This window comes from Pan troglodytes, chromosome 6, assembly GCF_028858775.2.
Source record: "Pan troglodytes isolate AG18354 chromosome 6, NHGRI_mPanTro3-v2.0_pri, whole genome shotgun sequence".
NCBI classification, from domain to species: domain Eukaryota; kingdom Metazoa; phylum Chordata; class Mammalia; order Primates; family Hominidae; genus Pan; species Pan troglodytes.
In genome coordinates, this window is record NC_072404.2 from 50,714,919 (window position 1) to 50,730,589 (window position 15,671).

Here is a 15,671-nt window from a genome sequence, read left to right on the forward strand (position 1 = left end):
AGGCGGAGGTTGCAGTGAGCCGAGATCGCGCCACTGCACTCCAGCTGGGCGACGCATCGTCTCAAAACAAACAAACAAAAACAAAAGCTATCAATTGGCTACATATTGTTATTTGTATGACAAATTCTTTTTCCTTTTTTAGAGATGGAGTCCTGGGACTACAGGCGCGCGCCCCAATGCCCAGCTAACTTTTGTATTTTTAATAGAGACGGGGTTTCTCCGTGTTGGTCAGGCTGGTCTCGAACTCCTGACCTCAGGTGATCTGCCCGCCTTTGCCTCCCAAAGTACTGGGATTACAGGCGTGAGCCACCGCGCCCGGCATGTATTACAAATTCTAAGAACACGAAGATAATGGGGCCGGCTTGGTGGCGCGAACCTGTAGCCTCACCTACTGTCAAGACTGAGACAGGAGGATCTCTTGAGCCCAGGAGGTCGAGGCTGCAGTGAGTCATGATCGCACCACTGCACTCCAGCTTGGGAGACAGATTATACCCTGTCTAAAAATAATAATAATAAAAAAAGGTAATGGATGAGGCCGATAGTCAGGAATGAAATGACTTTAAACAATTGGGTATGCATGGGATTGGGTATGTGTGTATGTGGGGGCAGAGGGTGGGCATAACCGAAGTCCCATACTCATGTCCCTCTAGGCCTAATACATTTTGCAGACCTCACAGAGCTCAGACTGTTGTGAGCCGTTTTTCTTTTCTCAACCTCTTCAGTGTGTTTATTCTGCTTACATCATTAGGTTAAAATTTGGAGGATAACTCCCAGCTAGAAAGGAAGAAAAGCTCTAAAGTGGAATCGCCTTCCCCCGGAAGCTGTTGTAAAAATTAAAGGATGTATGTGAGTGCACAGGCTCTCCAGCGATCATTTTTCTTCCACAGTGTTAACACAATTTATTTATTTATTTACTTTTTGAGATGAAGTCTCACTCTGTTGCCCAGGCTGGATGGAGTGCAGTGGTGTGATCTGGGCTCACTGCAACCTCCGCCTCCTGAGTTCAAGCGATTCTCCTGCCTCAGCCTCCTGGGTAGCTGGGACTAAAGGCTCCCACCACCATTCCCCGCTAGTTTTTGTATTTTTAGTAGAAATAGGGTTTCACCATGTTGGCCAGGCTGGTCTTGAACTCCTGACCTCAAGTGATCCTCTCGCCTCAGCCTCCTAAAGTGCTGGGATTACAGGCGTGAGCCACCGCGCCTGGCCTGTTTCCACAATTAAAAAAGGCCCATCACCCTATCATGATCATCTCTATTACAGTCTGGACAATATGAGCTTTCTGGGAGAGCCAGCTTCATTTCATAACTGAAGAAATGGGCTTAGGTGAACTTAGTCATTTGCCTGAGACCGCATCGCCTGTAGATAACCAAGATACCAGCTCACATTTGTTCCAACTCATTCCAGCTTTAAATTCTTTCATTCTTTTCACAGTATGATGCATTGACTGTGCTAGAATGTGTTCTTGGTGTTGGTGAGTTAATAGTGAAAAAAACAAGTTTCTGCCTTAGTGGAGATTCTGTTGTCATAGGATTTTCCCAGGCTGGCACTTTAGAAATTTATATCCAGGCTGATGATAGCTGTTCCAAAGTTTGAATCAGGAGAAGCAACTTTGGGGAAGTGAGTCTTTAAAAAAAGGTAACTTAAATTCAAGAAGAGGAAGAGGGTGAGCTTCTAAGTAAGAATTTGGAAAAATACGGATGAAGGTACAGACAAGTGTGAGGAAGGGTGTCCAGTGAAATAGGAAGGAATGGAGCAATGTGCCCAGATTAATAGAAGCCTCAAAACTAGGTAGAAGAGGAGTTACTTCAGTAAAAATAGCCATTGTTAATTCCTGCTCCTCTGTGTTTCTGGCCTCAGTGGATGGCATTACCAATCTACCAAGGCATAAGCCTGTGAGTTATTCCTTTAACAAATCACTCAGTGCCTACTGTTTGCAGGCACTGTGCTAGGTACTGAGGATTTGGTGATTAGCAAAATAGACATCGTCCTTGCCCTCGTGGTCCTCTGCAGCGGGAGTCAGATGTTAAAGAAATAAACAAATACCATATGTGAATTATAATAAGTTCAAGTGTGCTGAAGGAAAAGAACAGGGTGCTTTAAGAGAGAAACAGGGAATGTAGTTTAGCTGGTGTGGGTGGTCCACAAAGAGCATGCAGGCTGGGCGTGGTGGCTCAGTCCTGTAATCCCAGCAATTTGGGAGGCCAAGGTGGGTGGATCATCTGAGGTCAGGAGTTCGAGACCAGCCTGGCCAACATGGCAAAACCCTGTCTCTACTAAAAATGCAAAAATTAGCCAGGTGTGGTGGCGCATGCCTGTTATTCCCAGCTACTCAGGAGGCTGACGCAGGAAAATCACCTGGGCCCAGGAGAGCCTGGGAAGCGGAGGCTGCAGTGAGCTAAGATTGCGCCACTGCACTTCAGCCTGGGCGACAGAGCAAGACTCCACTCCATCTCAAAAAAAAAAAAAAAAAGAAGAGTTACCCTTGTGAAGGGGGGCTGAAAGAAGTGTCCAATAATGTATGAGAAAGCACCTAGCACTGTACCTAGCACATAATATCCAATAAATGTTAACTTCCTTCCTTAACAGGAAAATCATTTTCTCACCACTCTCTACCCCTCAGCCTTCATGTCATTGATTCAGATTTTGATGAAAGTGGAGTTAGGTTGAAAAAAACTGGTTCTCATTGTAGATAATAGTAATCCTTTCACTGATTTATATATCATCACTAAATTATATCATCACTGTAAACACAGATGCCAGAAAAAAGTCTGCCTACTAACAGTTTTATAAACCAAGTGTGTTAGTAAAATTTAGTTTCTAGTGAACTAGGGTTACAAAAAAGGCAAAGATGAGCTCATGAAGAACACCAGTCTAACCAGAAAATGTTATGTATTAGCATCTATAAATGATAAACTACAAACATTGACAAATTATTCAACTTTGGGCTGGGGATGGTAGCTCATGCCTGTAATCCTAAAGCTTTGGGAGGCCAAGGCATGAGTCACCAGGGCAGGAGTTTGAGACCAGCCTGGGCAACATGGCAAGACTCCACTTCTACAAAAATTAGAAGAAAAAAATTAGCTGAGTGTGTGGCGCATGCCTGTGATCCCAGCTAGTTGAGAGGCTGAGGTGGATAGAGAACTTGAGCCCACGAGTTCAAGGCTGCAGTGAGCTATGTATGATTGTGTCACTGCTCACCAGACAGGCAACAGAACCAGACTGTATCTCTAAAAAAAAAATTATTCAATGTTGCTGGATTTAACCCAGTAATATATAGTATAATTGTTCTCAAAGTGTGATCCTTAGACCACCAGCATCAGCATCACTTGGAACTTGTTAGAAATGTATTCTCACCACCACCCCAGACCTGCTGAATCTGACACTGAGGGTGGGACCTACAAGTGCTCCAGGGGATTCTGGTGCATACTGAAATTTAAGAACCACTGGTATAGTATATGCTGCAGTGCACAGTCCAGAGCCCACGTATTCCTTATAAAACTGGAGCACTTGGCCAGGTGTGGTAGCTCATCCCTGTAATCTCAGAACTTCGGGAGGCTGAGGTGGGCAGATCACCTAAGGTCAGGAGTTCCAGACCAGCTTGGCCAACATGGTGAAACCCCATCTCTACTAAAACAAAAATTAGCTGGGTGTAGTGGCACGCGCTTGTAGTCCCAGCTACTCCGGGAGGCTGAGGCAGGAGAATCACTTGAACCCAGGAGGTGGAAGTTGCAATGAGCCGAGATGGCGCCACTGCACTCCAGCCTGGGCAACAGAGCAAGACTCTGTCTCAAAAAAACAAAAACAAAAAAACTGGAGCACTTATTTAGCTCCTGGAAGTGTTGACTGATCATTACTCAGGGATCTCTACCCAGGAATTGCACTTGGCCAAAGGAAGCTGTATTGCCCAAGTTTACACTCCTTTTTAGGGGGCCTACCTCCAGTGACTGGTGGATGGAGGATATAGTGCCTAGCTCTTTTGCCTTAATTTGAGACAATTCTGAAGGGCCATTCCAGCTCCAGAGTTTCTTGTGTGATTAGTTTTGACTTGATCTAACTGCATTGAAGTTCAACTTCTGCGTAATCCTACTTCCTCTATTTTCTCCTAGTAATGTCCCCAAGAGCATTCCATACTATTACCTCTTGAAAGCAAATCCCATTTGTTTCCTGGGAAACCTGAACTAAGACAATGACTTTTCTCTGCAAAAATGTAGTCAATTTTTGAGTAGGCAAGATATTCACACGTACAAAATTTCAAAAGGTACAAAGGGTATACGGTGAAAAGACTCCCCTGGTGCAGTGGCTCATGCCTGTAATCTCAGCACTTTAGGAGGTTAAGGCAGGAGGATCGCTTGAGCCCAGGAGTTCGAGACCAGTGTGGGTGACATAGTGAGACCCACATCTCTGTGAAAAATAAAAAAAATAAGCCGGGCGCGGTGGCTCACGTCTGTAATCCCAGCACTTTGGGAGGCCGAAGCAGGCAGATCACGAGGTCAGGAGATCGAGACCATCCTGGCTAACGCGGTGAAACCCCGTCTCTACTAAAAATACAAAATATTAGCCGGGCGTAGTGGCGGGCGCCTGTAGTCCCAGCTACTCGGGAGGCTGAGGCAGGAGAATGGCATGAACCCGGGAGGCGGAGCCTGCAGTGAGCCGAGATTGCGCCACTGCACTCCAGCCTGGGCGACACAGCAAGACTCCGTCTCAAAAAATAAAAAAATTAAAAAAATAAGCCAGGCATGGTGGCGTGCACATGTAGTCCCAGCTACTCAGGAGGCTGAGGGAGAAGGATCACTTGAGCCCAGGAATTTAAGGATGCAATGAGCTGTGATTGTGCCACTGCCTTCCAGCCTGAGTGAGAGCAAGACTCATACACACACACACACAAACTCCTCCCGTCCTTGCCCTTAGTCATCAGTTTCACCTCTGCAGAGGTGTTGCTGATACAGTGAAGTGTGTTAGCATTTAGAGACTTCAGCCTTAAAGATTACTATACATAGATTGCAGGAGCTTTTTATCCCTGTGTTCACTTTTAAATTCCATTTTAATGCTGCAGTGCTCTTCAAAATATCACAAAGACTGTAAGAGACAGAAATTTTCTTTTGGCTACTCTTTTTTTTTTTTTTTTTTTTGAGACGGAGTCTCGCTCTATTGCCCAGGCTGGAGTGCAGTGGCGCGATCTCGGCTCACTGCAAGCTCCGCCTCCCAGGTTCACGCCATTCTCCTGCCTCAGCCTCCCGAGTAGCTGGGACTACAGGCCCCGGCTACCACGCCCAGCTAATTTTTTTTTGTATTTTTAGTAGAGACGGGGTTTCACCGTGTTAGCCAGGATGGTCTTGATATCCTGACCTCGTGATCCACCCGCCTTGGCCTCCCAAAGTGCTGGGATTACAGGCGTGAGCCACGGCGCCCGGCCTCTTTTGGCTACTCTTGTAAAGGATAGCCAAATTCTCCTTTTTAAAGTACAGTCATGCATTGCTTACTGATGGGGATACCTTCTGAGAAATGTGTCATTAGGAAATTTCATCGTCATGCTCACATTATAGAGTGTACTTACACAAACCTAGATGGTATATATAGCCTACTAGACACCTAGCTATATGGCATAGCCTGTTGCTCCTAGGCTACAAATCTGTACAGCATGTTACTAGTGCTGAATACTACTGTAACATAATGGTAAGTATTTGTATACCTAAACATAGAAAAGGAACAGTAAAAATACAGTATAAAAAATACAAGGCTGGGCTGGGGTGGCTCATGCCTATAATCCCAACACTTTGGGAAGCCGAGGCGGGCGGATCACCTGAGGTCAGGAGTTCGTGATTAGCATGGCCAACATGGTGAAACCCCATCTCTACTAAAAATACAAAAATTAGCTGGGTGTGGTGGCACATGCCTGTAATCCCAGCTACTGGGGAGGCTGAGGCAGGAGAATCGCTTGAACCTGGGAGGCAGAGGTCGCAGTGAGCCGAGATTGTGCCATTGCACTCCAGCCTGAGCAACAAGAGCGAAACTCTGTCTCAAAAAACAAACCAACAAACAAAAACCCCAAAAAAGATACAAAATAGTACACTTGTATAGGGCACTTACCATAAATGGAGCTTGCAGGACTGAAGTTGCTTTGAATGATTCAGTGAGTAGGTGGTGAATGAATGTGAAGGCCTAGGACTTTATACTGTATAGTACTGGAGACTATGAACACTGTGCATAGGCTCCTCTAAATTTATAAAAATATTTTTCTTCAATAATAAGTTAACCTTAGCTTACCATAACTTTTTAACTTTATAAACCTTTACATTAAAAAATTTTTTTGAGTTTTTGTAAAACACTTAGCTTAAAACACAAATACCTTGTATGACTGCACAAAATGTTTTATTTCTTCATATCTATATTCTGTAAGCTTTTTGCTTTTTATTGAGAAGGGATTTTACTCTGCCACCCAGGCTGCAGTGCAATGGCGCAATCTCAGCTCACTGCAATCTTCGCTTCCTGGGCTCAAGTGATTCTCTCACCTCAGGCTCCTGAGTAGCTGGGACTATGGGCACAGATCACCAGGCCCGGCAAATTTTTGTATTTTTTGTAGAGACGGGGTTTCACCATGTTGCCCAGGCTGGTCTCCAACTCCTGGACTTAAGTGATCCTTCCCCTCTTGGCCTACCAGAGTGCTGGGATTACAGACCCATGAGCCATGGCACCTGGTCTATTTTTAATTAAAAAAAATTGTTTTTTCACTTTTAAAAACTTGTATGTTAAAAATGAAGAAACAAACACACATATTAGCCTTGGTCTATACAGGGTGAGGATCATCAATATCACTGTCTTCCAGCTCCACATCTTGTCACACTGGAATGTCTTCAAGGGCATTAACACATGTCCTGTGATAACAATGCCTTCTTGTGGATCCCTCCTGAAGGACCTGCCTGAGACTGTTTTACAGTTCTTTTTTTATGAGTAGAAGGAGTACACTCTAAAATAATGATAAAGGGCCAGGCGTGGTGGCTCACGCCTGTAATCCCAGCACTTTGGGATGCCGAGGTGGGCGGATCACTTGGGGTCAGGAGCTTGAGACCAGCCTGGCCAACATGGTGAAACCCCGTCTCTACTAAAAATACAAAAATTAGCCGGGCGTGGTGGCAGATGCCTGTAGTCCCAACTACTCGGGGGAGCTGAGACAGGAGAATCGCTTGAACCTGGGGCGGAAGTTGCAGTGAGCTGAGATCGAGCCACTGCACTCCAGCCTGGGCGACAGAGCGAGACTCTGTCTCAAAAAATAAAAAATAAAAATAAATAAAATATTGATAAAAAGTACCAGTAACGGCTGGGCACGGTGGCTTATGCCTGCAATCCCAGCACTTTGGGAGGCCGAGGCTGGCAGACACCTGAGGCCAGGAGTTCGAGACCAGCTGCCCAACATGGTGAAACACTGTCTCTCTAAAAATACAAAAATTAGCTGGCATGGTGGCGCACGTCTGTAATTCCAGCGACTCAGGAGGCTGAGGCAAGAGAATCGCTTGGACCTGGGAGGTGGAGGTTGCAGTGAGCCGAGATAACACTACTGCACTCTATCCTGGGCCACAGAGCAAGATTCTGTCTCAAAAAAAAAAAAAAAAAAAGGTATCAGTAACATAGTTTTTTATTATCATTAGCAATTATATATTGTACATAATTGCAAGTGCTATACTTTTATACAACTGGCAGCCAGTAGGTTTGTTTACACAAGCATCACCAGAAACGTGGGTTATGCCTGGCACTAAGAAGTTATAATGACTAAGATGGTTATGATGTCACTAGGCAATAGGAATTTTTCAATTTCATTGTAATCCTATGGGGCCACAAATAAATGCCCTATGTGGCACACGACTGTATTATTATTATTACTATTATTTTGTAAAAATTCCTGGAAAGGTTTAGGGCAGATTGCAGTGGCAAGGCAGCTACTCACATGAGCCAGAACCTGCCCAATTTTTTTTTTTTTTTTTTGAGACGGAGTCTCGTTCTGTCACCCAGGCGGGAGTGCAGTGGCGCCATCTCGGTTCACTGCAAGCTCCGCCTCCCGGGTTCACGCCATTCTCCTGCCTCAGCCTCCGGAGTAGCTGGGACTACAGGTGCCCGCCACCACACCCAGCGAATTTTTTTTTTGTATTTTTAGTAGAGACGGGGTTTCACCGTGTTAGCCAGGATGGTCTCGATCTCCTGACCTTGTGATCCGCCCGCCTCAGCCTACCAAAGTGCTGGGATTACAAGCGTGAGCCAGTGAGCCTGGCCCAAGCCTGGCCAGTTCTAAATGAGGTCAATCAGGATGCACCCACCCTTCTATACTCAGCTGTGATGCCTGGGACTCTGCAAAACACACTTCTGCTTTGCCTTTGCTTCCCTGCTAGGCTTTGCCAATAGGGGGAACTAAAGGGAAATGGAAAGACTGAAGGCGCCCTCCAGTCCGCTTTCTGTTTCTCTGAGTGTCACTTATTCAGGACTTCACTCTGGCTGGAGCAGTTCGTTAGGTAGCAGCAGCTGACTCAGTTTTTCCAACTCTTGAAAAACCAGCCTAATTGTCCCTAACCCCCTCACCAGCACCAGCCGGCTCCTTCCTCAGAGGTTTGAGTTGCAGCTCTAGAGGTCCCTTTCTCTAGGTTTCTAAGATTTTCCCTTTGATTTTTTCAAGGTAGCTGCTAGTTGCTACCTCCATGACACCTTAGAGTTCTCTTTTTACCCTTTAGTAGTTAACTATAGATATATGATCATATATATAGTTATATATAGTATATATATATATATATATTTTTTTTTTTTTTTTTTTTTTTTTTGAGACAGAGTCTCACCCTGTCACCAAGGCTGGAGTGTAATGGCGAGATCTCGGCTGACTGCAACCTCTGCTTCCTGGGTTCAAATGATTCTTCTGCCTCAGCCTCCCCAGTGGCTGGGATTACAGGCGCCCACCACCACGCCCAGCTAATTTTTGTATTTGTGGTAGAGACGGGGTTTCACCATGTTGGCCAGGCTGGTCTCGAACTGCTGACCTCATGATCCACCCGCCTTGGCTTCCCAAAGTGCTGGGATTACAGGTGTGAGCCACCGCGCCCGGCCCTAGTAGTTAACAATATTATACCCAGTTAATGATATCTTATATTGTCTCTGTTCAAATAAGTGATGGGCTGGGCATAGTGGCTCATGTGTGTAATTCCAGCACTTAGGGAGGCGGAGGTGGTGGTAGGAGGATCCCTTGAGCCCAGGAGTTTGAGACCAGCCTGAGCGACAGAGTGAGACCCTGTATCAAAACAAAAAAACATTGTATTTTCTGGAACCTGAATGAATGTTGACTGATACAGCATATGATTTTGTTTTGTTTTGTTTTTAAACTTTCTCTTATCAAAAACTTTGAGCTCATATGAAAGTAAAACAAATAGTGCAGTGAACCTGGCATCACTCAGCTACAATAATATCTCATGGCCTCTTTTACTTTATTTTATATTCTCATTTATTTTGCCCCACTTTCAACTGGGTATGTTGAAGTAAATTTAAAGTAAATTGGCAACAAATGTTTTTACAAGAAAATTGTTTCTTTAAAAAAAACTTGGGTCACTAGAATTTGTACAATGTGCATGCATTACCTATTTTATCCACTAGCAATGCACAAATGGAAAATGAAACTTTTTTTTTCTCTTGCAGAAGTGTAACTTGTATATATTTTTTTCCTTTTTTTTTTTGAGCCAGAGTCTCACTGTGTCGCCCAGGCTGGAGTACAGTGGCAGGATCTTAGTTCACTGCAACCCCTGCCTCCCATGTTCAAGCGATTCTCCTGCCTCAGCCTCCTGAGTAACTGGAACTACAGGTACCCGCCACCATGCCCAGCTAATTTTTTTGTATTTTTAGTAGAGACGGGGTTTTGCCATGTTGGCCAGGCTGGTCTCAAACTCCTGACCTCAAGTGATCCGCCTGCCTTGGCCTCCCAAAGTGCTGGGATTACAGGCGTGAGCCACCCCACCCAGCCTGTTTCATCAAATTTATATGCTACAAAATAGTAAGCCCTCTCAATTTCACTCCATTCCAGTACAGAATATAATTTTTTTTGTTGTTTTGTTTTTTGTTTTTTTTTTGAGACAGAGTCTTACTCTGTCACCCAGGCTGTAGTGCAGTGGCTGCCATTTCAGCTCATTGCAACCTCTGCCTCTCAGGGTCAAGCGATTCTCCTCCCTCAGCCTCCAGAGTAGCTGGGATTACAGGCATGCGCCACCACACCCAGATAATTTTTGTACTTTTAGGAGAGACGAGGTTTCGCCATGTTAGCCAGGCTGTCTCAAATTGCTGACCTCACGTGATCTGCCAGCCTCAGCCTCCCAAAGTGCGGGAATTACAGGCGTGAGCCACCACGCCTGGCCAGAATATACATTTATCCAATAAAAAATGGAAGTTCATTGCTTCGAGAGGCTGAGGTGGGAGGATTGCTTGAACCCAGGAGTTCAAGACCAGCCTGGGCAACATAGCGAAACCCCATCTCTACAATAAATACAAAAAGTTAGCTGGGTGTGGTGGTGGTCCCTGCCTATAGTCCCAGCTACCCTGGAGGCTGAGGTGGGAAAATCACCTGAGCCTAGGAGGTTGAGGCTGCAGTGAGCCGAGATCGTGCCACTGCACCCCTGCCTGGTGACAGAGTAAGACCCGTCTCAAAAAAAAAAAAAAAAAAAAAGTTGCATTACAAGATTTTTTCCATAAGCCAAGGTATTTCAGAGTGATTTATCATTATTTTTTCAAGCTTTCTCTGCTAGGGATCAAGTCTAATGTCTTCCTGTTTGCAAGTATTGCTCTCAACACTTTGCAACTCAGTAAGGGCTCATAAACCGAAGTTTCTTTCTTTCCTTTTTTTTTTTTTTAGATGGAGTCTCACTCTGTCACCCAGGCTGAAGTGCAGTGGCATGGTATCGGCTCACGGCAACCTCCACCTCCCAGGTTGAAGCAATTCTCCTGCCTCAGCCTCCTGAGTAGCTGGGATTACAGGTGCCTGCCACTGTGCCTGGCTAATTTTTGTATTTTTAAGAAAGACTGGGTTTCACTATGTTGGCCAGGCTGGTCTTGAACTCCTGACCTCAAGTAATCTGCCTGCCTTGGCCTCCTGAAGTGCTGGGATTACAAGCCTGAGCCACTGCTCCCGGCCTGAAGTTTCTCTCTTTTTTTTTTTTTTCAGAGTCGGAGTCTCACTCTGTCACCCAGGCTGGAGTGCAATGTCGCAATCTTGGCTCACTCCAACCTCCACCTCCTGGGTTCAAGCAATTCTCTTGCCTCAGCCTCCCAAGTAGCTGGGATTACAGACACCCACCACCATGCCCAGCTAATTTTTGTATTTTTAGTAGAGGCAAGGTTTCACCATATTGGCCAGGCTGGTCTCTTGACCAGGCTGGTCTCGAACTCCTGACCTCGTGATCCACATGCCGTGGCCTCTCAAAGTGCTTGGGATCACAGGCATGAGCCACCGTGCCTGGCCGAAGTTTCTTATCATTCTATTCATTCAATGCTCAGATGAAAGGTTCCCAATTGATTTTAAATAAAATACTATCAGCTGGGCGCAAGTGGCTCATCTGAGGTCAGGAGTTTGAGACCAGCCTGGCCAACATGGTGAAACCTCATCTCTACTAAAAATACAAAAAATTAGCTGGGCGTTGTGGTGGACGTCTCCAATCCCAGCTACTCAGGAGGCTGAGGCAGGAGAATCGCTTGAACCCGGGAGGCGGAGGTTGCAGTGAGCTGAGATCACACCCTTGGACTCCAGCCTGGGCAACAAGAGTGAAACTCCTTAATCAATCAATCAATCAATCAATAAAATACTACCAAAATTTAGAGGCTTCATTTATCAAAAATTTCTGTATAGGATAGGTTGATTTTCAAAGGCTTAAACATTTCTAAAAAGGATGATGGGCAAAACCTGCCATGCTGAAGTGCTTTTTAAAAATTTATTTATTTTTATTATTATTATTTTTGAGACAGGGTCTCTCTCTGTTGCCCAGGCTGGAGTGCAGTGGTGCAATCATAGCTCTCTGCTGCCTTGAAGTCCTGGGCTCACATGATTCTCCTGCCTAAGCCTCCCAATTAGCTAGGACTACAGATGCCTGCCACAACGCTAGCTAATTACAAAAAAATTTCTTTTATATAGATGAAGTCTTGCTATGTTGCCCAGGCTGGCCTCAAGCGTTCCTCCCAGTTAAGCCTCCCAAAGTGCTGAGATTGCAGGTGTGAGCTGAAGTGCTTTTTAGATTCAACATCTACTTTATCACAGCAATTTTGTAGGTTAGTTACTCAAAACTTGTTAAAATTTGGCTACTACATCTTCTATTTTAGTTGGTAAAATAAAACAGCTTGCCTGGACATTATTATGAATTATAGGTACACTACATCCAATTCCAAGTACATTTATCCTCCATTGATTTCCTAATTCATTAAATACATTTTTGTATTACCATGCTCTGCTCCACCTAACTTTGTATTATCACAAATACAATTTTGATTGTTGAACTTAAAAAAAATTTTTTTTAAGTTCCTGGGTACATGTGCAGAATGTGCAGGTTTGTTGCATAGATAAACATGTGCCATGATGGTTTGCTGCACAAATCAACCCATCACCTAGGTATTAAGGCCAGCATGCATTAGATCTTTTTCCTAATGCTTTCCGTCCCTGCAATGCTACCCCGACACGTCCCAGAATTGTTGGACTTTTAAACTAATTTCATAGTAACATTAAAATATCAGATTGTTTTACTTCAACACTGATTAAAAGAATTGAGTGAAAAATTTGAAACTTACCAGAATTAATGAAGTCAATTTTTCTATTTGAATCTGAATATGTTACTGATAAAACTGGCATCACATAACTGGAAGTTCTATGTAGTAGCATATATCTAGTCTAGTCTGCATATTAAGAGCCATGGCTTCACTTTTTGTATGGGCATAAGAAAACTCTGAATTGAAGATGAGAAGATGAGTGAAATTAATTAAAAACAGTCAATTTATTTAAGTAAAAAGTCTTGCTTCACAGAGTGATTTGTAAGTGTACCTTCTGTATTAATTGTATCAATTAAATCATTGTCTCTGGGTAATTTTTTTTTTTTTTTTGAGACAGAGTTTTGCTCTGTCACCCAGGCTGGAGTGCAGTGGCACCATCTCAGCTCATTCAATGTCTGCCTCCTGGGTTCAAGTGGTTCTCCCACCTCAGCCTCCCAAATAGCTGGGATTACAGGCACCCGCCACCATGCCCAGGTAATTTTTGTATTTTTAGTAGAGATGGGATTTCACCATGTTGGCCAGGCTAGTCTTGAACTCCTGACCTCAAGTGATCCACCCGCCTCAGCCTCCCAAAGTGCTGAGATTACAGGCATGAGTCACTGTGCCTGGCCTCTGGGTAATGTTTATTTAAGATAATTGCTAAATTTTGAAGTAGATGCAGAAACTTCTACAGAAAATTTATGTCTACTGGATTTCCTGTGGTTATTGATCTTTTTATTTTTTGAGACAGAATCTCGCCCTGTCACCCAGGCTGGATTGCAGTGGCGTGATCTTGGCTTACTGCAACCTCTGCCTCCTGGGCTCAAGTGATTCTCCTGCCTCAGCCTCCTGAGCAGCTGGGATTACAGGCGCCTGCCACCACACCTAGCTAATTTTTGTATTTTTAGTATAGATGGGTTTTCACCATGTTGGCCAGGCTGGTCTTGAATTCCTGACCTCAAGTGATCCACCAGCCTTGGCTTCCCAAAGTGCTGGGATTACAGGTGTAAGCCACCACGCCCAGCCTGGTTATTGATCTTGATATGGCATTGATAGTAAATGTCAACAAAAAATTTGTGCAGGTTATACACAGAAATGGAAATTCAGTATTCACTTAGGTATTTTTTTAGACACCTTTTAAGCTCATTATTGAAGAAAGGGCTTATTGCAAAATAAAAAAATTATCAAATAACAAATATAGATTTCTACCATACAATAAGTGGTAAAATAGTTGTAGCAAGAACGTTTAGAGTTCTCTCTGTACATGGTTCATACATCACTAGCCTATCATTTATTATTGATCCCAGATAGCAGCCTGAAAAACTTCTCCAACCACCACAACTACAGAAGGAATGAGCTCTTCCTAGCCACTCCAAGTGCACTGTTTTGTCAGCAAGTGCTGTCCATGCTGACTTGAGAGGAAAATGTTATATTGAGTTTGGGAGGGTCAAGCACAGGGACGTCATTGCTGGTCTTTTTCAAATTTAACCAGGTGTTCAAGCGAGAACTCTGTTCATTGAGCACAATACTAGACCATGACAAGCTAGGAATACAAAGTAGAGGTCTAGTAAGCTAATCCCTGCTTATTCTAGTAAAAGTAAAAATCATATTACCTTGTAAAGACTGAAAAATCTGGGACAAATGCTAAACTGATGGCATACTGAGACAACAGACAAAATGGGACTGTCCAAGGCAAATGCTACTCATGGTAACGAAGAGGATGGATAGAGACAGAGTTAGGATCAAGATTTCTCAATCTCCATTTTATGTTATTTCAATTATTATTTGTTATTTTATTTTTATTTTTTATTTTATTTATTATTTTTTTGGAGACAGAGTCCCACTCTGTTGCCCAGGGTGGAGTGCGGTGGTACGATCTCTGCTCACTGCAACCTCTGCCTCCTGGGTTCCAGCAATTCTCCCACCTCAGCCTCCTGAATAGCTGGGATTATAGGCACCTGCCACCATGCCCAGCTACTTTTAAAAAAATTTTTAGTAGAGATGGGTTTTGCCATGTTGGCCATGCTGGTCTTGAACTCCTGACCTCAAGTGGTCCACCTGCCTCAGCCTCCCAAAGTGCTTGGATTGCAGGTGTGAGCCATCGTGCCTGACCTGTTATTTCAATTTTGAACCATGCAAATGTATTATCTATTTTAAAGTTAGACTAAAAAAAGAAAAAAAGACATAGAATAGTGTATAGAATGCCAACATCTGTGGGCATCTGTTTATAAAAAAAAAAGACCTACTTATTTATAATTTACTTTATTTATTTATTTTTTTGAGATGGAGTCTTACTCTGTCACCCAGTCTGGAGTGCAGTGGCACAATCTCAGCTCACTGCAACCTCTAGTCTCCTGGGTTCAAGTGATCGCCCTGCTTCAGGCTCCCGAGTAGCTAGGACTACAGGCATGTGCCACCATGCCTGGCTAATTTTTTTCTTTTTTTTCGTAGAGATAGGGTTTCACCATATTAGCCTGGTCTTCAACTCCTGAGCTCGGGTAATCCACCTGCCTCAGCCTCCCAAATTGCTGGGATTACAGGTATAATTTACTCTTTTTAAACTAGCAGTCTCCAATGTTTTTGGCACCAGGGACTGATTTCATGGAAGACAAATTTTCCATGTCCTAGGCGGGGGGATGGTTTGGGGATGATTCAAACGCATTATATTTATTGTGCACTTTATTATTATTACATTGTGATATATAATGAAATAATTGTACAATTCATCATAATGTAGAGTCAGTGGGAGCCCTGAGCTTGTTTTCCTGCAATTAGACAGTCCCATCTCAGGGAGGATGGAAGACAGTGACAGATCATCAGGCATTAGATTCTCATACAGAGCACATAACCTAGATCCATTGAATGCAAAGTTCACAATAGGGTTTGTGCTCCTATGAGAATCTAATGCCACTGTTGATCTGACAGGA